The following is a 24,997-nucleotide window of genomic DNA, read 5'->3' on the forward strand; positions in this document are numbered from 1 at the left end:
AATTTAACACAATAAACGACCAAAACGGAATAAAACGGAATACAGAAACAATTTTAACAATCCAGAACAAGAGTTATGAGTAATAAAATGTAAAACTGGGAAAAGCTGTCTGTTCTGGGGAAAAAAATGTAGAGATTTGCATGCTTGCTTAGAAGAGGAAGATTTATGCAAAACAGGTTAGGGTATGAAACGTTTGTTGACATTGTCATGTTTTATGTCGATGTTTCCGGCTGTAATGATAACGGTATCTTTGGTCGAACGTGCGTTATTGGTGAAGCTGTTTTACCAAAACAAGGGGAATGCTTCTGCTGCAGTTCGTGAATTTCATCGTGTAAAGAACTTACGGTGTGGACCAATATCTATTAAAGGTATTCGGGTCAGGATTAAGAGATTTGAAACGACCAAGAAATTAGAAATTCAACTTGATAAGAGGAGGAACTTGGAACTTGGAACAACTTGGAAGAGGCCGTAAACTTGTCATACCGGTACTTGTTGATGCATCAAGACAGCTGTTGCCGCACACAGACATCAGAGTTTGGGGGCAGTAGCGCACGTGCAATTTCTCTACAGACAGGCTATTCTTACAGTACCATCCGGAAAGTGCTCATAAACAAAATTCACTACTTCCCATACCAAATCCACCATATCCAGAGCTGTTTGTCAGGGGCAAGCCACAACGTCTCTCATTCGCAGTCAGTTTTCTCAACAGAATGACTGTCGACCTGCTATGGTCTTGGAATATTCTATGGAGCGACGAGGCTCATTTCTACCTCAAAGAGACAGTCAACACACAGATAAGAAAATACGCTGATGCACCCTGCAATTAATCTACATTCTCCCAAGATGGCTGTTTGGTGTGGATTTATGGCGACATTCGTCATTGGGACATTCTTCTTTGAGGAAATAACTGCACATGGTCCTGTCACCGTACGATTATGGGACCACTTAAAATGCCTGGTGTATCGTGGAGGCGTAACGACATTGAATGACTGAAAGAACTCCATAACGCTTCATGTGGAAGAATCACAACTGATCAGTTGCTATCTGCTGTTGAACACATTACCCATCGACTTGAAATTTTTCAGGTAAATGAGGATGGCCACATGCAGCACCTTTCCTTACATCGTTCTATGCACGATTAACAAGTGCTCCTCCTGAGCAATTTCATCCTAATTCGTTCTTGTTTTTGAAAACTGAACTGGGTTTTTTTTTCTCTCTCAAACAGCGTACTGTATTTTTCCTTACCTTTATTTAATGTGGTTCAATGACAAGGTGATCATAAACAAGTCAATAAATGTTAATATTGTTTCTGTTTTTCGCTTTGGTCGTTTATTGTAGTAAATTTAATGTTTTTCCGGAAAATACTCCCTTTAGTGGACACTTTGGAACTACATTTTTTTTTTTCAAAATTCTGTGAGCACATTTTGTGTATAGTCTATATGTCAAATTTCATTGCAATTCGTTCAATCGTTTGCGTTATATGATGCTATTTATAGGGGAAGTTTAATTATAACCGCCCTCTATTTCTACAAGAAAGGAAAATTTAAAGAAACACAAAAAAAAAGCAAGGGTACAAATATACTTTTATAAAATGAGAAAAATCGTGTAAAAATTAGTAAAATTTTCTGTATTACTAGTTTGGCATACCAACCTAATTTAAGGCATGCTTTCAGTTAGGTATAAATTGACTTCTCAATTTACATTTAATGAAATTCATAAACCCTCAATAAATACTTTACGGAGGAAAGGACTTACTGAAGGAATAGTTCTTATATCGCTTTTTATACTTTCATTTGATAAATGAAGCATTCCATTTTCACGTTCAAGTTTTAAATAACAGATTTCGTTCGGTGCTCTAAAAAAGTGGAAATTTTGTATTTCTAGTAGTTATAATTTAATATTATAAATGTTATGGACTCTAAATTTTTTAAAAATTCAGAGCCAGGTGGGGAATAGGAAAAAATAAATTCGAAATCAAAATTTAATTAAGTGAATCTATTAACTGATAATATTAAAATAAAGCATTTATATCTAGAACACACAAGTATGCCAAACTCTAGTTTATCAAGTAAATGAAAATTAGATGAAAAATTTCATCTTTACAAACATGAAATAAATCGAGGTAAATAAATAAAAGTGAGTAGCAAAATCTGTTGCATCGGTCTTGGTGACTCAAAATTTTACAACAAATGAAAAGAATGAAGATGGAAAATAGGTAAGATATAGAAGCGCACAATGAAATTTGTAAAAGTTAGCAGTTCATAGTTCAATCACAGAGCTTCCTCTTCAAGTAGAAAGTTCAATCTATTATTCATCTCATTTTTCTGTGGAAGTTATACTTCAAGAAAAACATCGACATGGCTTCAAAACCTAATAAGTCCGAATTCTTAAGAAAATGCAATTTACTTGGATTCTATTAGAAAAAATTCGTATACCTAGTGTTCATTTTAAAAATTTATTAGTGTCTCCTGTAGAATTCCCAATGGATATATATCATTTCATTGGAAAATTTAAAATATTAATTCTCTAAACACACAAAAAAAATTAGCTATCTTAAATGATGATCATTTATATCAAGGGTGGGCAGACTTCGTCAGGCTACGGGCTACTTCTGATATTTTCAAACTGCTATTGTCCATCCAGTGACGTAGGTCTACAATATTTATTATAACTTAATAATGAATACGGAATGTGTACTTACCTGCATAATTACAAACATAATAATAATTGCCACAAATAAAATATCAAATGATGCATTTAATATCATAAAAATTAAAAATTCATTAGAAAATAAATCATTTTCATCTGAAGTTAGTTCTTGTAGTTATAGTGAGTAAGAGACTTCGGCTACATACTGACCGCCAAAATCTTGGTATATAATTATTAACAGATAATTTTGTACTGGATTCTAAGTGGTCGTCTGTGAGGCAGGAGCGATATGTTGTATTAATTATATCCATAATTGAAAATGCAGATTCACACAGGTAAGTAGAACCAAAGAGCGATTTTAAATGATATTAAAATTAGGATACGTCCATTATATTCCAAAAATTATTCTTAAGTTCTGAGCAGCTTGTTTTTAAAATTTTATCATTTTGAAGAAGATAAACTTTGTATTATCTTTATCTCTTGAGGAAAACGATGTTACGTAAATATGTTTCTTTTCGTATGCGCGTCTTGGGTCTTAGTAAAGACGGTCACACCTTAAATGCCTTGGTGGTCCACCGGTCGATCGCGATCGACTTAATTCCCACCCCTGATTTATATCAACAACACTGCAGGCGAAGATTAAACTATGAGAAGACTTTCAAGAATATTTTACAAGAATGATAAAACTATGAAACAATCACCAACATTCCTACTTTCAGTCATATGGAATTGGCTTTGTTTCTGAAAATTCAATATTGGCTCAGTTCTGTTTCTGATGAGAGAAAAATTTCTGGCAGGAGAAAGTTCTCTAGAAGGATCTTGAAATGCGGTTTGATTTATTTTCCTTCTCAAATGTCAAGCATCAGTGGACTGAATTCGTAGGTATTGCACAAAAAATTTCCTGCTTACATCTCTCTTGGGGTCGTCTGGAAATCCCACCTGTGTGACACAGATACTTTTTCCTCCATTCTTCTTTATTACCTGAAAGTGACTACGTTTCCCCATCATATTTTGAGAAAAGAACAAGCGCTATCTAATAGATAATGGTTTCGGGGTCAGCAGGACGGTGTTTGGGGCCTTAAAAGTTGCCTGGACGATTAGTTCCTCCAAGGTCAAAATTTTGAAAATGATCTTACCTACAATGTCACGAGGAAAAATCGTATGAAACATTCGTTGCTAGAAATTTAGGAAATAGGTTAATTTAGCGTGAATAGATTTGTATTGTTTCCGAAATTGAACTATTCCTGAAATCATTCAGGCATTTCACAGCATTCACCCATCATATGATTCCAAAACAGAATAGAAGAACGCGTATTAATTTATTTTCGAGTTTAGTTCTGGTTGAGTTTCATATTGGTTGATACCCCAGGATTGTTCTGGATGAAAATATTTTCATGTACAATTTCTTTTATCTGTGTCTAAAAATCTTTCATGTACAATTTCTTTTATCTGTGTCTAAAAATCTTTCATGTACAATTTCTTTTATCTGTGTCTAAAAATCTTTCATGTACAATTACTTTTATCTGTGTCTAAAAATCTTTCATGTACGATTTCTTTATCTGTATCGAAACCCAATCCTTTTCCCTGTCACAAGAAATTCCGAAATTGTCGAGTCTCAAATGCCGATGAATCAATTTGATTTTGTTTTCATAGCAGCAGAAATGATCTTTTAAAATCCCTATTTACCGAATAATTTTTGGTTGAACATCAGTAGCAGTGGTTCCTGCGTATGACTTGTAATTGTAGGATAGTTTTTTTTTCAAGTAGTTTTTCGTTATTCCTTGGCTCGGTGGCCTGGTGGCGAGATCTTGGCTTCGGAACCATAAGATTCAGGTTCGAGATCCGTATCCACCGAAGAACCGAACCGTCGTGTCAACGGGTCTGGTGCACGTTAAATCCGTCGAGGCCAAACGTCCTGCTGCTGGTGTGGTGTAGAAGTTTGGAGAAGTTGTGCCAGATCAGGTGGTATCCTCATCATCTGACAGCGGATTAAAATTACGAGGCCAGTCCCAAAATATTCCTAGTGTTGCTTTAAAACGGGACGTTAATATAATTAAACTTAACTCCATTGTTCCTTACCCTTTTTTAGAGATTAACGTATCTCAATATAGAAGTAAAATATATATGCATAAAAGGAAATTATTTTTGTATTTTTAAAAAAATGCACGTTATAAAAGAGATAAAAATACAAATGATTAAAGGTCTCATTAGAATTATTAAGAATGATTTTTTTTTTAATTTATACTTCTTCTGTAGGTGAAAAAAAAATGTATTTTACCATGATGGTTATTAAAAAATTTTTATCCCTCAAAAATTATTATAAGCCTATGAAGATTTATAATGCATATTAAGAATAATTTTATTCTTTTTTATGTAAAAAAACAGAATTTAAGTTATGATAAAGTAATATAATATAAAGGATAGTTCACAGCTCTTTTTTCTTCAATTTTTTTTCTAAGTAAAATGTGCGGGAAAAAAAAACTCTTTTGGCATTTTATGAAATTTTTTTCAAATGTATCTATAATGAATAATTTTAAATTAATTTGAGTTTTATTATTCATAAAACCTTCCCTTTTTTTTATTAACTCAAATGTTTAGGATCAGAAGAAAAATTCACTTCGCTTCCCTTCCACATTTGAGAAAAATTCTGAAAGGAGGTAGACATATTTGTGAATTCCAACATGAGGAGAATAGAAACAAACTGTTTCACTTCTTCGTTTTTCAAAGGAGATTTTCAATCATACATCATTATAAGCATTATTAAAGCATTAGAAAGAAAATTTTTGTTAATTGATTTAAATATCACATACACATTTCAATAAAAAATTGTTTTACAATTGATTTTTGCAATCCTTCAAATGTCTATTATACTAACAGTTTTTCAAAACATTCATTATGTATCATCAATGATATCTATAACCTCTAAGCATTATCTTCGTTCCGTAAAAGCTGCTGCATTCTTCATCGTAGAGCTTAATTTTTGGAAAATTCCAAATAAATATGGTTATATGATATATGGGTCCAAAATGTAATTTAAGAGCTTCTATTTATGAATAATAACCATAAAACATACTCTGTTGAAAAGAAAATGATTCTTCCCTGCATTAGAAAATTATTTATAGTAAAACTAGTTTCAATCTCAAAATGATTTTAACAAAAAATGGACGACAGAATTTACAGTGCTATTGAGTAAAGCTGTGCCGATTTTCGATGTATCGAAAAAAAAATCAATATTTTTGAAAAATCGATTTTTGATGCCAATTTTCGAAAAATATCGATATATCGAAATCATGATCAAGAATAATAGTTCATGATAAACAGCGAAACAATAAATCGATATTCACAATTAATTTACGTTTTCGATTCCGTTTCGGTTATTGTTAGTGTTTATTTTTGTTGCTCCTCATTCTCTTTCACCTTCATATAGAATTTTTGTTAATATTTCTATAAATGCTATCATATTCTAATATATAAAAATTTGTTTAATCGCTAAACATCCATCTTCAGAAATAAAATCAAAAAGGATCATTCAGATTAAATCCACATTTTTATTCGCAGCTCGCATTTTCACACTCAAGCATACTCGTATATATATATAAAAAAAAAAAAAATCCGTTATACTTCCGCTTTCGCCTAGCGGATCACGATAAATCGCGATACAGTAAATCGATATTAACAATTAATTTACGCTTTCGATTTTGTTTTGGTTACCGGTTAGTATTTATTTTTTGTTACTCTTCATTCTTATTGTCCTTGATACAGAATTTTTGTTAATACAGTCATATTCTAATATATATATAAAAAATACTTGTTTTAAGCGCAGTGTTATAAATTGTAACATGTAAGCATTGTTTTGACAGTGAAAAACTTTATTAAAGGGGTTTTAACAGAATTATTTTCTATTTTTATTCAAAAGAAAACTAATATTTTTATTATATAAATTGAAACTTCTTTTTATTTGCAGTCATTCTGATCAGTCAATATGTTGAGATGCTATTTATAACTTATAATAGCTATAAATAAATAATGATATCATGATATATCGAAAAATATCGACATTTGTTGGACGATATATCGCGACGATGAAATTCCGTCATCGCCCAGACTTACTCTTGAGTTCCAAAGCATTCTGAATGAGAGAACGGCAGAATTTTATTTACAGTTTGAGTTCAGAATTGAATCAAGTATTTTCTGAATACTAATAATATATAAAAAAATGGTATTCGCTACCATAGGTGGTTTTTGTGACATGGGTCCTTGGAACTGATTATTATAATTTATTTTCATAATTTTGATTTAAAAAAAACTTTAGCATTTTGGAGTCGTAATTTTTATCTTACAATCATTAATCAAGATACATGAATTTTAAAATTTATTTAAATTCCCTTCCAGAAAAGAAAATGTGAGATACTTTGAAAGAATTGAAATAAATTTTAATATCAGGCTTGAATCCCACTGCTCTAGAAATATGTAAGAAAGAATCTTATCTTAAATCATTAAATTACGAACATTGTTGAATGGGAAGAAGACGATTTGTTGAAGGAAATCACTATTTCTTTGTATTGTATTAAACATCCTTAAGTTGCTTGTCTACATCGATGTAATTTACTTGTCAGCACGCAAACCCCCAACTACACATTCAACGAAGAAAAAGACTGTCCTGAATAGAGGTTATTATAAAATGAGTAGGCGTTTCTAGCTTGTTTGAACAAACATTTCTTTATTGAAGTAACAATTGAAAGAACAAAGTAGAAAACAAATTGACACAGCAATAATGAATGCAAGGATGTATTATTAAGTAACAATAAGAGAAGCCACGTATGACATAACTAATAAATCAAGATGTCACGATGCATTGGATAACATGATGTGCATTTAATTCATGCAATACACTATAAATTGCTTTTAATTCAAGGAAAATTTTTGAAATAGAGCGCTTAGACTTCATATCTAATATATAAAAATTTGTTCGTATTTTATGCGCTGCCGTACCGTTCATCCGATTGCGATAAAACTTTGCCGACTAATTGCTTGCACTTGCGCGAAGGATATAGGCATAGTACAATTGTTATATCTTCTAATATATAAAAATAATTTTTTGTTCATTCGTATTTTATGCGCTGCCGCATCTTTCACCCGATTTTGATAAAACTTTGCCAATTTATTGTTTTGAACCAAGAAAATCCATGCTTTTCACATGGCCAGTTGTATGTTGGATGCTCACGAGTCGGACCGCCAAGAAATTTATTTGTTTTTGCTGGAGACGGAAAGTACACTTGAATAATACAATAAAAAAATGTAATAAATATTATTTATACTTATCCTTTATATATTATTCAATTTCAATGAATGCATCCATTGTCGACAAGAAAATAAATATCTTTCTTCCTATCATTCCTAATTAAACAAGATAGTTATTTCAAATTTCAAACGATATTTCTAAAATTATTTCTTCTGCGACAGTAAAGCGCCGAGTACCAGCTAGTACTCAATAAAATTTTTAAAGAAATAAAAAGCTTTGCAAATATTGTTTGAATTTTTAATTTAGAGTTCAATAGCTAGATATTCTTTCTGAAAAAAGGTTATATTTTATCAATCCTAAACACTGAGATCACATTGACCTGATGGCATAGTCTTAATATTCACTTCGCAATAGCGCTTTTCATAGCTTGACTCACTTGAAATCCGTTTAAAACTGGTGAAAGTCAAATTTCTTACCTAATCCATCCTCATATTTCTGTGGGAATAAGATAAGGAAGATGCCTCTTCAATATTCCGAACATGTCTCAAATTTACCAGGCTCATGCCAGGTTCAAAGCTTAGTTTCAAAAAGAGATGCTACTGACATAAATAATTTTAAAGAAAATTTTGTCTTCTAAACTCATAAGTTTATATATTTGGTATATTAGCAAATATCTTCTGTTGTTTACTTTGAATTTTATAAATTCTCGAACTGAATCATAGGAGGCCCATTGATATTGTACAGAAAGATGTTTTAAAAAATTATTTTCATTTTATTATTTTCTTCCATTATGAATGAATTTATTTCGAATATCAACTCTTCAAAATAGAAATTTAGCCCAGTTTTCAAAGGAAAATGTAATGACCATGTATTTCTTCATTCCAATTTTTTTTAATTGATAGGGAGTTAAAATATCTTTTCTCCATCACCGAATTCTTCAGTCTCTGTATTTCTTGTTTCATCAACCTGCCAGTCTTCATCGGATACACAAATATTTAGGAATTTTTTTCTCATAAATTCCTTTACAAAAGAGTTGTAAATTCATTCTTACATAGACTCATCATTTTTAATAGAAAATAACATCTAAAAAATTGGTTAAAAAATTCGCAGAGATTTGGGATCGAGTCTTTGCTTTAGAACGTATCTGAGGCTCGGTTTCAAAAGAGATACTCGGAGCTGGGATGTTTTTAATCTGATAGGTCAAATGTCCTCCTGATGAAATATGGGATGAATGGAATTTGGAAAAGGGCTCAACTTGCTCTTGTCATCTGACTGTGACTCAAAAGGGCGAGATCTATGCCAAAACAGTCTTCGTGTAATTTCAAAACGAGATTTTATTCTTATTAAACTTAACTACGCCCAATTTTAAAATGACACCACCCTATACTTGATAAAACAATTCTATTTCTTAAGCATTGCAAGGAAAAAAAAATTCTATACGTAGTTTTTTTCTAAATTTAATATTTAAAGAATTCTGATATAAAATCCACAAGCACTGTAAAAATTAAAACAGTTTCCATTAAAGTTCATAACTTTCTTCATAAGTTTAGCATATTTCTGAATTGATGCATAGATATTTTTGTTGTTACCAAAGATCAAGAAAGGTAATTGGAATAGATATGCGTCATTCAGAGCTCAGTGCTTGTTTACAATAGTTGAAAAAAAAGGGGGAAAGGAAAAATATAATGCAACTACTTCGAATCGAGCTACTCAATCGAAACTAAACTTATTTTTTTCTCTACAAGACTTTTTCCTCAAAATGTCTGATTTGGTAGACCATAGTGGATATTTCCTTTTTAAGAAGATTGTAAGTGTTCCACATTGTTTCATTTGTACTCTTTATTTGCTCCATCCGTTTCTCTTGAATGAACAAATAAGAAAAAAATAAGTAAACAATATATACGTGTACACTAAAGTTCTTTTTTTCTTCTTCTTATTTTTGAATAAATTGCGTTATTTTTTAACAATTGTTGTTTCATGGGCATTCTTTTCCCATCCATAATTAGTAGCTAGCTTATGATGAATATGAATAATGAGTCTGAAAGATGTTCATGATCTGATGTAATCTGACATTTATCATGCAGACTAATAATGAGCATATTATTGTGGCATATTTAACTAATTTATTTAGCCTGCTTAAATACACAAGAGGAATAACCAATACTGAAGTTTTAGATAGCTTTGGAAAGTCATTTTAGTTTTAGTTTAGTTTAGTTATATTAACGTCCCGTTGTAAAGCAATACTAGGGCTATTTTGGGACGGACCTCGTAATTTTGAACCACGGTCAGATGACGAGGACGACACCTGAGCTGGCACCCCCCTCTCCACGCCACACCACACCACACCAGCGGGAGAACGTTTGGCATGACGGATTTAACGGGCAACAGACCTCCTTACACGACGGTTCTTCGGTGAAATCGGGTCTCGAACCTGAAACCTTACGGCTCACAAGCCGAGACTTTACCACCAGGCCACCGCGGCCCAACTCATTTGAGAGTATTAATCCCAGGTAAAATGAACCGAAATGTAAACCAGACAGTGCGCAAGAAAGTTTCCACATGATGCAAAGTATCGCATAAAATGCAACATATTTCACAACAAAATTTTACATGTTAAAAAAAATTCATGTTCACCTCAAATATTTATATAAATACTATTGAAAAATTTAAATGAAAATATTCTTATCTGTAAACGAATACAAGATCACCCAAGATTGAGACAAAATAAATTTTCTTCAGATTCAAATGATGAGCACCATATTTAAGCTACTGATTTTAATTTTTAGTTTGATAGAAAATCAGATTACCCTATGAGCTTAGTCCCTCGGGGGGGGGACACCTCGAAATGAGGATGCGATGCTTCCGGCATGGTGGTTGGATCTCGCTACCCTGGAGGGTACACAAATAGGTGGGGGATCTGACTTCTCCCATCGATGACGGGACGTACTTCCTTCGGGGAGGGTTGTACCTTGGCCGGTGATGGCCCTTAGGACTCAACCACAGTTTCCGCCAAAGTTGCTGTTGCGGCGGTCTGGTCATTCAGCCTTATGGTTTAAATCCGTGTGCCTTCATGGCGGGTCGGAAAGTCAGTTGGTTGACTTACCCTTTGAGCTTCCATAATTTCTTTTAAGTATTCTGGCAAGGAAAAAAGAAGAAAGGAAATAGAAAAAAAAAGTAATAATCCTCTTATATTTATTTTCTGTACTGTTTCTATAAGTAGATGTTTATAAAATATAATACTTCAGCTCAATTCTGCAAAATTCTTAATATAAAACTTGAATAAAATGAATTAATATTTTATCTCCAACCATAGTGAGAACCAAGTGAAATGCCTTCTGTTTTTTCCCCCTCACAATTCTGCAAAATTTTTATATATGATATCATAAAGCAGGAAAACTTGAATCAAATAAATAAATATTTTATCTCCGACCATAGTAAGACCCAAGTGAAATGGCTTCTGTTTTGTTGGGGAACAATTTATTTTCAATTGTTCTTGGTGATGACCATATATGATTTAAAAAATTATGATATAATCTCACTAGATATAAATGTTTAATATTGTGTATGAATTTATTTTATTAGATTATACTAAAAATTCAGTGACAAATTCCCTTCGGAAACCCCAGGAAATGTTCTGATTAAACCAATAAATGCATTTCATTTACATTTTCCCACGAGTGAAGAGCTTCTGCTTTTCTTTTAGGTCTTGCTTGAAAAGACCGGAGCGCATTTTGGTACTCTCCATGTAAAATTTTCATCACTACACCTTGAACGTACTTTTAATTGATAGAATTGAAATGCAGAATACCTTTTTGAAGACAAAGGAGAAGCAATAATCGCAAACTGACTACTCCGACCGGCCGCAAATGCCTGAATTACCAGACCAACGTGACAGCAACACTGGCGAGAGCTATGGTTAAGTACTAAGGGCCCTCTTGAAGGGCGAATCTCTCTATTCCTCAGATTAAGTTGGAAAGTAACGATTTCTTTGAGGTTTAATTTCAGCCAGTCATAGCTTAAAATTAAAGTTCATGACGGCATTTTTGTAAATTTTGCAAGAAATTAAGGAATATCATTATAAATTGACTACTCCGACCCGCCCGTAGGCATACAGAGAAAACTGGAATGACCAGAACCCCGCAAAAGCAACACTGGAGGCAACTGCGGTTGAGTCCTAATAGTCATCACCGGCCACGATATAACCCTTCCCGAAGGAAGTACGTCTCGTCATGGATGAGAGGAGCCAGACCCCCACCTTTTCGTGTATCCACAGGGGTGACGAGAACCAACCACCATACTGGAAGCTTCTCATCCTCAATTCAGAGACGCGCCCTCCCCTTTTGCAGAAGGAGAAACGGTAAAATTAACAAGTGAGACTTAGAAATTTAGGTTTCTCAACATATTAAGTATACATTTTGTGTACAGTATTTCTCTTCTGTCCCACAACAGAATTATATAGCAATATAAGTCATATGAAAAAACCGAATGTTATTAGCCAATTAAAAAAAATCTTTTCAAGACCTTTCCAAAATTTAGAATCGTTAAGATAGCTAAAGGGTTCCTAAATCCAATCAAATCATTATGTAACGTAAATAAATTTGAAACTAAATGAATGTACCCTTCCATATAATGGCGATTTATGTTCATCATAAACTATTAATGCCTAACTACGTAGTGACGAACTGTACTCGTCGTTCAACTAAACTTATGCCTGGCATGTTTAAACATGCACAAAATCTGCACAATATCGAAATTTTTTTTATATATAAGTTGTCCTGTAGTTGCCAGTGCAAATTTAATAATGTTTTATTTCAAGAGTTTTCAGAATTCAATCACAGCGTAAAAATTAAAGTGTTTATTTAAATCTAAGATTGACATTAATTGTTTAATGTTATCTTTTGTATACAACTAGAAATTATACAGAAACCATAACTAGAAATTATACTGAATCATAACTAGAGATTATACTGAATCTTATCTAAAATAACAAGGCTTTAAGGAAAAATTAAAGAATCTCCATTTCCAAACATTTTCCAGGCTTTAAAAATATCCGCATTTGTTAGGATTTTCTATTCATAATTAAATAGATTAGCATAAAATGTTTAAAAAACAAGGCTTAAATTTTAAAATTTGATTCTGAAAAATTTCTCCCACCTTTCACTACGCATATAATAATGTCACCATATTTAAATATATAACAGCAATATTGTAATTCGAATGAATAATATGAAGTTTTGGTAATTGTAAACTCACGTCATCGTTAGTGTCAGACACATCAGATTAGTCGGTTCATGACGTCTTTTAAAAAACCACTTCAAAATCAGTCACATTTCTTATCGACACAATATTTATCTTTATGTGGAATATCTTGGTAAGAAACAGGAAGTGCATGATTGATTTGGATTTGATGACATTTAGAAAATTCTTAAAAGATAATTTTTTGTGTATAAGTTGCTATTATATATAAAGAAGAATTGAACAATTAATGTAAAATAATGTCTGGAGGATATCAACATATAGCTCGCAATATGTCATCGAAATGTCAAAATGAGACACTCGGGTCACATTTGAAAAGGCGATGAGGCAGCAAATGGTTTCACAGAGTCTCAGGGCAGTCGCATGTGAGGCAGCTGGTGACTTTGTGATAATCAACGTGTAACATCTGCGCTAAGCAAAACAAAGAGACAACGAAATAGAATGTTGTACTGAAATAGTAAAGTTAGCAGTTGGAAATAAAAAAAAAGTTTGAAATTTCGAGCATGTTCTTGAAATGCGTTTCTCATCAACTTGTAAGCAAGCATTGTACAGAGTATTTAATATGCGTTTCATTTTCATCTTAATTAAATAAACATTACAAAACTCTATGTGTAAAGGATTTTAACAACTCGTTTTCGTGTATGTACTTTGTCTAAGTTTTTAATTAAATGTTCACATATTCTATATGTAGTACTATCAAACATACTGACAGTCGATTTAAGGACACAACTAAAGAGATTTTTATTTTTTCTGAAAAATAGAAACGAACTTTCATTGAAAATGAAATATTAATTGAAAAAAAAAAACCGTCGAACATAAGGAATTCGATGCTTGTATTCAACCTCATATTTTTAACCGTATTTTAATTCATATCCAAAATGGTGTGCTTTTTGACGTTTTTTTTATAAAATATTGTAAACTTTATCAAAGTAGGACACAGCTGGTTAGTTTACTAATGGCTCGTTTGTAACTGAAAACAAAGAGTACTGTTTGCAGATTTTGATATTTTATTAAAGAAGGATTTGAAATAAAAATGTATAGCCTAATACGATACCTTCAACTTGGAAGTTTGATACATACTATATATTTCTTGAGCACGCACAGCATGACATGGCGTTCATGGATTCCACACAGTTTTGGATACCAGCAGACACTTCAACATGATATATCCCTATCAGGGGATTGGACGTCGCTCCGCAGCTACCTGAACCCATTAAACTACTCTCTGTAAAATTCACGAAGCAATAAGTGTACACAAGACATCCTTCGATTTCTTCGAATATTTGTTACTGAAGATCAATAAATATTACGTCAGTTGTCATTCAAGAAAGATGCGATTGTTTTTCCATCCATGCTGTTAACTTCACAATAATATTGTTAACAAATGGCATGAGTTTTGAAAGGGATTACTCATAAATTTCTAAAATTATGACAAATATTAATTTTCCTGTTACTTTTCAAAGTATTCCATAATAGCTATATACCATATTTTAACGGTAGAAAAAGATGCTTGCTCTTTAAAGATGGATGAACGCATTAATTTAAAAGACATATATACAAAATTAACTTAAAAATTAAATATTTTAAAGAGAGCAATGTTGAATTTTCTACCATCAATATCAAAAGCGTAATATAATCTGGATTTCACTTTAAACCGAATTTTATCATCTTGTTTTACATTTGATAAAATAATAAGGTAATAGTCTTTTTTTTGGGGGGGGGGGGGAGTTGGCGTAAACTATTCCTAATAATTAGCCTTACACACTGAATCAGTATATAGAGAAGGAAAAATATAACATTATAATTAATCTTTGAAATTCTTCAAAATTTGTACAACTGAATGGAAATAGGCTGTAAAATAATCAGTTTATTTGAATATATCTCAATTTTATGATATTTTTCACTTCTAGAACCAATGAGAAAATAGATCAATATTTTTTGCTAGTCATAGTAATATAAATATTAAATTTGAGCAGATTTTTGTAACTTAAGAATTTAGAAGAAAAAATTATTTATAGCATGTTAAAAGAAGGTCGGCGTTTAAAAGATAATACCTTTAAACATGAAAATATGGTGAAAAGAAAAACGAAAAGACGAAAAATCGAAGATTTAACAAGAAACCCGATCATGTAATTGATTAATTAATGGGAAATAAAAGGAATGAAAACAAAAGACACACACAGGAATTGGACACCCAATCCTCTTAGATCACGTCACATTCACAGCTCATTTTGGAATCCGTTGTCTCGCAACACAGCATAAGGCAATTTGAAAATATTTTGTTTTCATGCAACTTAATCATAACAATTTGCAACCTCCCTTAAAGATATTTTCAGAGTCAATAAATAAAACTGCCGGATTCGATATTAAAAATTTTTGCTATTAAAAAAATCGGGGAAATATGCCAGGATTGATTCCATTTAAATTAAATAATTAAATTCATCTGGACAGTTAATGTCCTTGTTAACAAAAGAAAACTTTAAATGGGTCTGAAATATAAAAGACATCTAGAAGCGTTTTCAATTTAAAATGTCTTCTCACATCAAGTTTTAGGAATAACTCTTAAACTGAAAACTTCTCTCAAGTACCGCACATGGCACTTAGGTTTCTTTATTCTATAATAAGCATAATTTTCCACTTCGGTTTGTTTATGTCCATTACTGAATTCTGCATAATCTTTTTTCTATACGTTGCGCAATTTAGAGTCTTCATGACCTACTGCAGGCAAATTATATGGCAGATATCTTGCTCTGGGTCAATTTTTTCTGCACTCTTCTAAATTGGGGTTTATTGTATTTTCCCCAACGTTCTCTTCTTATAATCACCATCATATAGCAGTGAATATCATAGTATTTTTTGCCACACCTTAACCTGAAAATAAGTTTTAGAATTATTGAAAAAGAAGGACTTTGGTTATGTTTGCAGATCAAAGTTCGTCAAAGATTATCATCGTCACACATATCATCTTCATTTTAGCAGGGTGGCTTGAATTATTTTATCTGTTAATCAAATAAAAGAATTCTTGCGATAATTTTATGAATACTTCAATTAAACATCAGCTGGTTTTTGTTCTAATTTTGAAAGGAAAGAAAGGATTTTTTTTACAAAGAAATTCTTTAAGGTGCGAGTTAATTGATGAGAACGTTATAAAAGCTGTATCTCAGCCATAGCATTGGAAAGGCTATGACTGAGTCACACCGTCACTGAAAAAACATTCCAGTGAGTCGTAATTAAATGGGTTGGACTGTAACCTCTCCTATTTATAACAAGAATTCGTATTTGTAGGAGGCCATCTCTGTCTGGAAAGATATTCGAGTATGATTCAAAGGCTCAAGTACTGATATCCCAATAGCCTAATCAATCCAAAATCCTCAACCAACAATACATGAATAGTTTTAATGTTTTTTTAACAAAACTTTCTCGATTTCAGTACAAGTGATGTCATCCCTAATCGTCAAACCCAACTTGGTATCAGAAATTTTGACATTTACCACTCTTCAGGCTTAAACGCATTTTGCAATTTAATTAATTTCAGTGTGCCTTTTCATCTCCCTGCTCTTTGCTCATGGCTAAGAATCAGAAAATGATTATTATTAGACTTTGTGCATCATTTCTTGTCTCATTGATGATGCAAAAAGGAACACGGAAATACACGAAAACTGTTCTTGTATTTTTATGAGGGATAAACTTCCTATCGGAGGGGCAAGCTGATGTGTCCACCAATGACAGATTTTTTTGTAATTATCCTGCAATCTCCGGAACAAATCATTCAAGATCCAAATGGCCAGGCAGTGTAGATGATTGATGATTTCTCTGTTCTTTTTTTGCCATGTTTTTATACTTTAAGCAAAATCCGGAGAAATTATTACATCAGTATAACAAAGATTACAATTGTTGCATGATATTAATGTTGCGTAGATATTAAATGCTACGGTGTAAACTTCTTATGCGTGAAAATAAAAGTTTGTTTTATATTGGCACTAGATGGAATAGCAACATGGAGGTAAATAAAAGCATTTAAAAAAATATGTTTAAAATTTTTAATTACGAGAAATGCTTTTTTATAAATATTTTAATACGCAAAATCCTTTTTTCGTCTATACTTTAATGTGACTAAATTCAATTTTCAAAAGATAATTATATAATATAGCTTGAATAGCTTAAAATGCAGTGCACAAAATCAAGGAAACACGAAGGAATACGATAAGAAATGAAAACCATAATAATAGTTATAGTACAGTACTAAAAGAAAACCTAATATTGAAGGTACCTATATATACCTATCTTAACTTATTTCTATCTAAATATAATCTATTCGTCTATCCATTATATCCATTCATCTTTTAATATTTATGTAAAGAGATGCAATTCAAAAACATAAAAATTTATAAAAAATATTTATATCAAGAAATAAAATGCTCATTAGTTGAAAATCACAACTAATTATCTCAAGTGATAATACTCGACTTTTTATTGAATTAACGGGCAACGAGTTAAACAGGATTGTTTTCATATTTTATATTTTAATTGAAATAAATTTTTAACAGATTAGAAGCAAAAACAACTAAGCCACTGATGAAGATAATATTTTCTTACAAATAATATAAAAAAACAGAATAAAACTATTTTATACTGACATCATTCATTTGTAATTTTTTCTAACGTTGATTGATCTTTTCTTATTAAATATAAGCCCGACTTTCAGTTTATTCACATTTTTGAAAGATATTGATATTTTAGTACGATCTTATGTTATTTTAATTTCAAACAAATGGTGGGTTATGAAATTAAAATCATGATGGTTTCGCTGTATTGTATCATTAATTGGCATCTCCATAAAAAAGTCATATCATTCACATTCAGAACAAATTTCTCAGTTTATACTCTATGACATTTTATTCTTAATACTATAAGGAAACGTGGTGGGCAAATGAAACATTCGATATCTGAGGATAATGGGTTCGAGACCCGAATCTACCTGTTCTATTCCCGCCCTTTTCGTCTATGAGATTCTGATGCCCTTTAAATCTGTCATGGATGACATTTTCCGAAATTGGTGTGGAAATGGGAACATGTAGTGATAACTGATGTCTTATTTGTCATCTGATCACGATTCTGTCTGATTTTCGGTCACGTTTATGTTTAAAAATGGTCCTTGAATAACTGCAAAATGGGATATTATGCAAGTGAAAGACTTTTTAATAAATATTGAATCAATGGAATCGTTTTAAAATAAATATATTAAATTTTATAATATGTACTGAATTTAATCTTTAAATATCGTTATATTTTAATTACCGAATTTGTAAAATGAGCAATCTAGTAACTAAAAAACTATGGAGATTGACCTGAAATAATATAATCTCTGAATCCATAAAAATAAGTGGTACTGTAATCATAAAAAGAACAATAAGTGGTACTGTAATCATAAAAAGAACAAACTACTCATTTGAAGATGTATAGAATTGAGATTGCAAGCAAAACTAAACTTTAGTCAACCTGGTCATCGTAACTTAGAATCGATTTCCAATAGCTAAATTTAATACAGCAAAAACAATTCTTAAAAAGCTCAGAAATCTATACTTTTACTATGGAAATAAACAAAAGCAAATTCATGGAATTCTGTAAAAATTAGTTTTAAAAACAAAATTAAAATTACAAGATATTAAAAAGTGTAATAACTCCTGAGAATTAAATTTTTATTTAAAAGCATAGTTAAATCCGAAAATTATATTTTCTTTTCACAAAGGAGGAGTTGAAAAAAATCAGAGAATAAAAAGTCATATTTATTAATCCTAATTAAAAATTCCGGAGGATAAAAATTATTATTGATAAGAAAGAGTTTGACTCATTCCCATTTGTTCTTTGTTATTTGCTTATCTATTTAACTTAAAAAAGCATGTAAAATTCTCAAAATTAAAAGCCATTTTAATCCCTCCTAAGGACAATCAAATCTTATCATTCCAACATCAAAAGGGATTAGTTTTGTTTGATTATGTTTTCTAGTTTATGACCTACTACTTCTTTCTGTCCTCTAATCTTACCAGTTCCATATCGCTTTTATTCTATTTTTGTGATAATTAGACCGATTTTTATTAATTGCAGCTAACAATGAATATTAATTGTGAACTAATTTGACATAATTGTTTGATGCAGTTCTTGACAATGTCTAAATCTTAATCAGGTTATTGTGTTTCATTCAATAAAGTTGGCTGAACACTTGATGTAGTGTTTATTTCATGTAATGAGATATGTTTCTCGAATCGCTAATGTTTCTTTCCAATTAAAAAAAATTCTAATTCATATTTTTAGCTTTCCATTATGTTTTATCAAGTTTTGATTCAGTTAGTGATTCTTATTAGTGGGATTTTTTTGCCGAAATTTGAAAGTCATATAGCAATTTTTCATTTATCTAATTTCCACACCTTCCTTATCAGCCATTTAAGATTTCATTTATCCCTTTCTGGTTATACAATTATAGAATAGCTGATGAGAAAAGATAACAAGTCATAACTCTCCAAATTGGCTGGAATAGGTTTTATTATTTATTCATCGAAAAATATTTCTTTCTTCTTTTATAACAAGTAATAGAAAAAAAAATTAAGACAATTCCTACTTTCGCAAGAATTGAACTCGCATTCTTCACCTTCGCGTGAAAAATATTAAAATCCTTGCTTTTTACCGATTGAGCTACTGCCTGTTGATTTCAATTTTCATTACAAACTGCTAAAACTCTAATATTTAATATTTTAAATAAATTTAATAATTATAAATTAATATTTGAAAAACTGTATTAACATCGAGTGTCACCCACTATAAGTTTTAAAAAATGTATTTGAACTTGAGAGGATGAATAAAAAGTATTTTATAAACGATTGAAAATTTGAACAAGATATATAAATACAGGGTGTTGCCGAATTCGATCGACAAATTCAGAGGGGGGATAGTAGGCATCAAGAGGATAAAGAATCGCCATACAACATTTGGTCCCAAACGTCGTTTAGGGGGTGAAAATAGCAAAAATGTAAAGAGTCGGAGAACTGTTGGAAACTGTAAAAAATGAATAAAAAAATAACAGATAGAGTTTCAACTACATATTTTTTTAAGTGAAGCACATTCTTAAAGGCTATTTTTCATGTAAGCAACATGCCGATTTGATGAACCAGGGGGTCATAAATTATTGAAAACGAAAAAGTAGTTTAGAACCCTTATCTGCAAAAATATTAAAACTTTAAGAAAAATAAAAACTTGAAAATATAAGGAATTTTATACTCTTTAATTTTATATAAGTCTGTAGTGTGAAAACTGAGAAAGTTTTAAGATATTCAAGAAAGACTAAAATGTTTGCCAGGAAACATCGCTGCAACATCAGTACCGAAGTTTACAGATGGTGTTGCCAAATCCGAAAGGTAAATTTAGAAAAGTGATAGTAGGCATTAAGAAGATGAAAAATTATCATAAAACCTAGGGTCGCAGGAAACGTTTATTCTGTGAAAATCGCAAAAACAGACATCGAAGAGACAATTAGCCTGGCAAAGAGAATGGGATTATGAATGCGAGGATTTGGAACAAGATAGTCGAGAAGAAGAAGCTTTCTCGTATGTAAATTTTCTATGCATTCTAGGAATATAAAAGCAGTAAGGATTGCAGAATTGTTGGTTCAAGGAGTATGAAAGCAGCTTGTATTCATTAAGGAGCAGTGCAGAATTGATAGTTGATAAGTTTCACTCGCAAACAAAATGTCAGACTTCCCAAATGACGAATATGCGGATATGCATTTAATTTACGGCTGAGCGGAGGGTAATAGACGCCTAGCACAAAGAATATACTAAGAGCAATATCTAAAGAGGCATTGTCCACACCACAGCACCTTTGCAAATATTGATCGACGGCTGCGGGAGACAGGATCCTTCAAAATAACGAGGAAAAATGCTGGGCAAAAACGAAGTGTGCGCACACCTAAAACAGAAAACCGAGTTTTGCAGCGCTTTGCCGACACCCCATCGACAAGCACGCGATAAGTTGCAGCTGAATTGGGTATTCGGCGCGAAATGGTGTGGAAAGTCATGCGTTCTGAAAACATGCACCCGCTTCCACTTGCAGAAAGTCGTATTCCTATGCGATGACGATTTCCCACGTCGGATGGAGTTCGCACGCTGGATGCTTGGTGTCACACAGGAAGATGCACTCTTTCCTGCAAGAATTTTATTCTCAGATGAAGCTTGCTTTACTAGAGAAGGCATATTCAACACGCAGAATGTACATATTTGGTTGTCCGAAAATCCTCATATATAAGTATCTCGTCGATCGTGCAAGACAAATTTAGTATTAACATCTGGGAAGGAATTCTCGGAGATTATCTGTTGGAACCGTATCTTATGTCCGAACGCCTCCGTGGCGCTAATTACCTTGTTTTCTTGCAGCACGTTCCTCCGGATTTACTGCGGGGAATACCGGCCATTGCACGCCAGGGCATGTGGTTAATGCATGATGGTGCACCAGCGCATTTTTCGAATTCTGTGCGTAACTACCTAGATGATACATATCCTGGGAGGTGGATTGGACGTGGCGGACCTGTTGATTGGCCTCCACGTTCCCCGGACCACAATCACATGGATTTCTTCTTTTGGGGCCATATGAAATCTCTTGTTTATCAAACATCTTTGGATATAGTGGAAGATCTCGTAGCAAAGATCGTTGTCGCTGCTGGATAAAGCGCAGGCACATCTGGTATGTTTGAGCGTGTCCGCCGGTCCTTTAAACGTCGGTGTCGGTTGTGTAATGACCTTCGCGGCCCCAGCATTGAGCAATTTTTATAAAGTTTCTCATCGTCTCCTTTCTTATGTTAAAATGTCTATGCTGTATCTGTATTCCACCAAATAAATTTTCACCGTCGTTTGCGACTTTTCTTTGGAAATTCTTAACGCCTTGATACCTACTATCACTCCTCAGAATTTTTCGGTAGAATTTTTCAATACCTTCTGTAAACATCGGCGCCGATGTTGCAGCGATGTTTTCCGGCAAACATTTTAGTTTTTCTTGAATATCTTAAAACCACTTCAGTTTTCACACTACAAACTTATATCAAATTTAAGAGTATAAAATTCCTTATATTTTCAAACTTTCATTTTTCTTAAAGTTTTAATATTTTTGCAGATAAGGGTTCTAAACTACTTTTTCGTTTTCAATAATTTACGACCCCCTGGTTCATCAAATCAGCATGTTGCTTACATGAAAAGTAGCCTTTAAGAATGTGCTTTCACTTAAAAAAATTCCTATTTGAAACACCATTTGTTATTTTTTTATTCATTTTATACAGTTTCCAACAGTTCTCCCTATATTTTTGTGATTTTCACCCCCTAAACGTCGTTTGGGACCCCATGTTGTATGGCGATTCTTTATCCTCTTGATGCCTACTATCCCCCCTCTGAATTTATCGGTCGAATTCGACAACACCCTGTATTTATATAGAGAGTGTGAACTAGTAATAGTAAAAATTGAAAAAGGTCGATGTAAAAGGTGATTATGAAAATGATTTACCGCTGAGCACTCTTAACAAGGATACTGCTCGACAGAACGGAATAAAATTTTGATCACAAGTATTACGCGGTACATGCTCAAGAATAATTTGAAAGACAATAATACAACTCCACGGAGTAACAAAATTTCGAAATTTATAAATGATAACATATTTTTTTTTCATAGAAACGTTATCATCAAAGAAAAAAATTTTTAAGTGGAGTTCAAACAATGTTTTTAACAAGAAAAGTAATGGCGCTATGTACAGTAAAATAAGTGAAAACAACCATGGCGTTTACCAGAAAACAAATTGCTTTTTTTATTGCTATCAGCGTAGACTGTGCCTTCTGCTATAAGCCTAACCTACTGAATTTTTCTCGTAATTCTTATCAATAACATGATAATCATGATGTATTCTTAAAATTCTTAATTTCGATTGAATTGAGAAATTACAGATAATAAATTGCTTTAATTTTTCCAATGCTTCCATTTCTTCGAATAAACTAAGAACTATGTACGATCACGCAGATTGTGAACTGCATTAATTCAAAGATGACCGGAACAAAGCAAAAGTTCGCTTTATCTAAAAATTCAAAATAAGAGAAATTGGTTCTAAATATGGATATAAAAAGAGAAAATAACAAATTTAAGCAAAAATTGAAATAAAATTAATTTTTAACATGTAATATATTTTAACAAATAAATTGTAATTTTTATAAATAAGATTATAATAATTACAATATTAAAATATTAATAGTTTAAAAACAATATGAATAATAAACAGGCAAATATTTATAATATATAGCAAATAGTTATAATATAAATAAACAGTGCTCAGTATTTTAAAAATGAAACATACAATACAATTCATACCCAATGTGGTTAAATCTTCCTTAAAAAAGTCAGAAATTTTTCCTTGATGCTTTGATTGTTCCTTTCAATAATATGAATTTAGCAACGGAACACAATTTAGTAATAAAGACAATTTTTTACTTTACCTGAATTGACATAATTCGAAACATAAAAGAAACATTGACATAAAAGAAAATAATTTGAATCATCAGCGAATTTCGGTTGATTAAATTCTATTCTATTTTTTTATTTAAATAAAACTGAATACAATTGATTAAGTCTAGGATTTTTTTTAAATTTTATTTTAACAATTTCCTGAAGTAAATGAAATGTTATAAATGTTTTCGTGTCTTTTGCTTACTTTCATTTTCACATCTTTCAGAATTACCAAGAAAGATCTTTTAATTTACCAAGAAAGATCCAAGAAGAAAGGAGGGAAAACCGACATAAAAAAAAAGAAGCATTTTCTTATTTCAAGAATCGGGCTCTGTGTTAAAGATTTTAATCAGCAATCACTTATTCTTTTAGAATGGGCACCATCTGATTGCTTAAACATACTTTAAGATAAAGATAAACGTGATAGATAAAAAAGAAGTAATAACTCATATTCAGCTGCTAAAAAGAGAGAAGAGATCTTGTCTTATTTTCAGTAGCAAGAACATTTTACTTTTTCATTTAAATGCTGATACACTGTCTAATCTTCTCTCATGGCATTGAAGTTATAAATGCAATTATATATGAAAGACTACTTCCGATAAATAGCCTGTTATAATACATAGTAGTCAATACAGCATCAAAAGCTCTTCATAATTCTTATGATTATTTAGGATCATTTTATTTATTTCTGCCCTTAAATATGATTGCTTACAAAAAAAGATGCCATCTTAACTTGACAAGTTTAGTTTAGTTATATTAAATTCCCATTTTAAAGCAATACTAGGGTTATTTTGAGACGGACCTCGTAATTTTGAACCTCGGTCAGATGACGAGGACGACACCTGAGCTGGCACCCCCCTCTCCACACACCACACCAGTGGGAGGACGTTTAGCCCGGTCGGTTTAACGTGCATCACACCCGCTTACACGACGGTTCTTCGGTGGAATCGAACCTGAAACCCTCCCGGTTCCGAAGCCGAGACCTTACTACCAAGCCACCGCTGCCCCTTAACTTGACAAAGTATGCTCATTAAACTAATTAAAGCCAGCATCATTGTTTGGATATCAAAATCATCCTAATGAATCCAATTCATTTCAATGTAGGAACGTTACTATACAGTTTTATTTGACATTTTAAAAATCAATAATTCAATTGAAAAAAAGGAAATCGTTAATGAATAAAATGAAATAGAATTTTAATTATATCCATCACACATTCTGAAGTGCAGCATTCATTAGTAAGTGCATTAATCAGTATTAGTAATGCAGAGAGTTAATAAATGCAACACTATGTTATTGTGATAACAATAACGGTAAAGTAGC

At 31.9% G+C, this 24,997-nt stretch overlaps 1 protein-coding gene across 1 annotated transcript in view; it reads right to left on the reverse strand.

The window, feature by feature from the left end:
* The window catches only part of LOC129960164 (uncharacterized), a 155,795-nt gene extending 132,167 nt beyond the window's left edge, over window positions 1-23,628 (reverse strand). Inside the window, exon 1 of the mRNA XM_056073362.1 lies at window positions 23,540-23,628. The gene's annotated coding sequence lies outside the window, so the exon portion shown is untranslated. The remainder of the gene's footprint in view (window positions 1-23,539) is intronic.
* Between the last annotated feature and the right edge of the window lie 1,369 nt (window positions 23,629-24,997).

This window comes from Argiope bruennichi, chromosome X2, assembly GCF_947563725.1.
Source record: "Argiope bruennichi chromosome X2, qqArgBrue1.1, whole genome shotgun sequence".
Taxonomy (NCBI): Eukaryota; Metazoa; Arthropoda; class Arachnida; order Araneae; family Araneidae; genus Argiope; species Argiope bruennichi.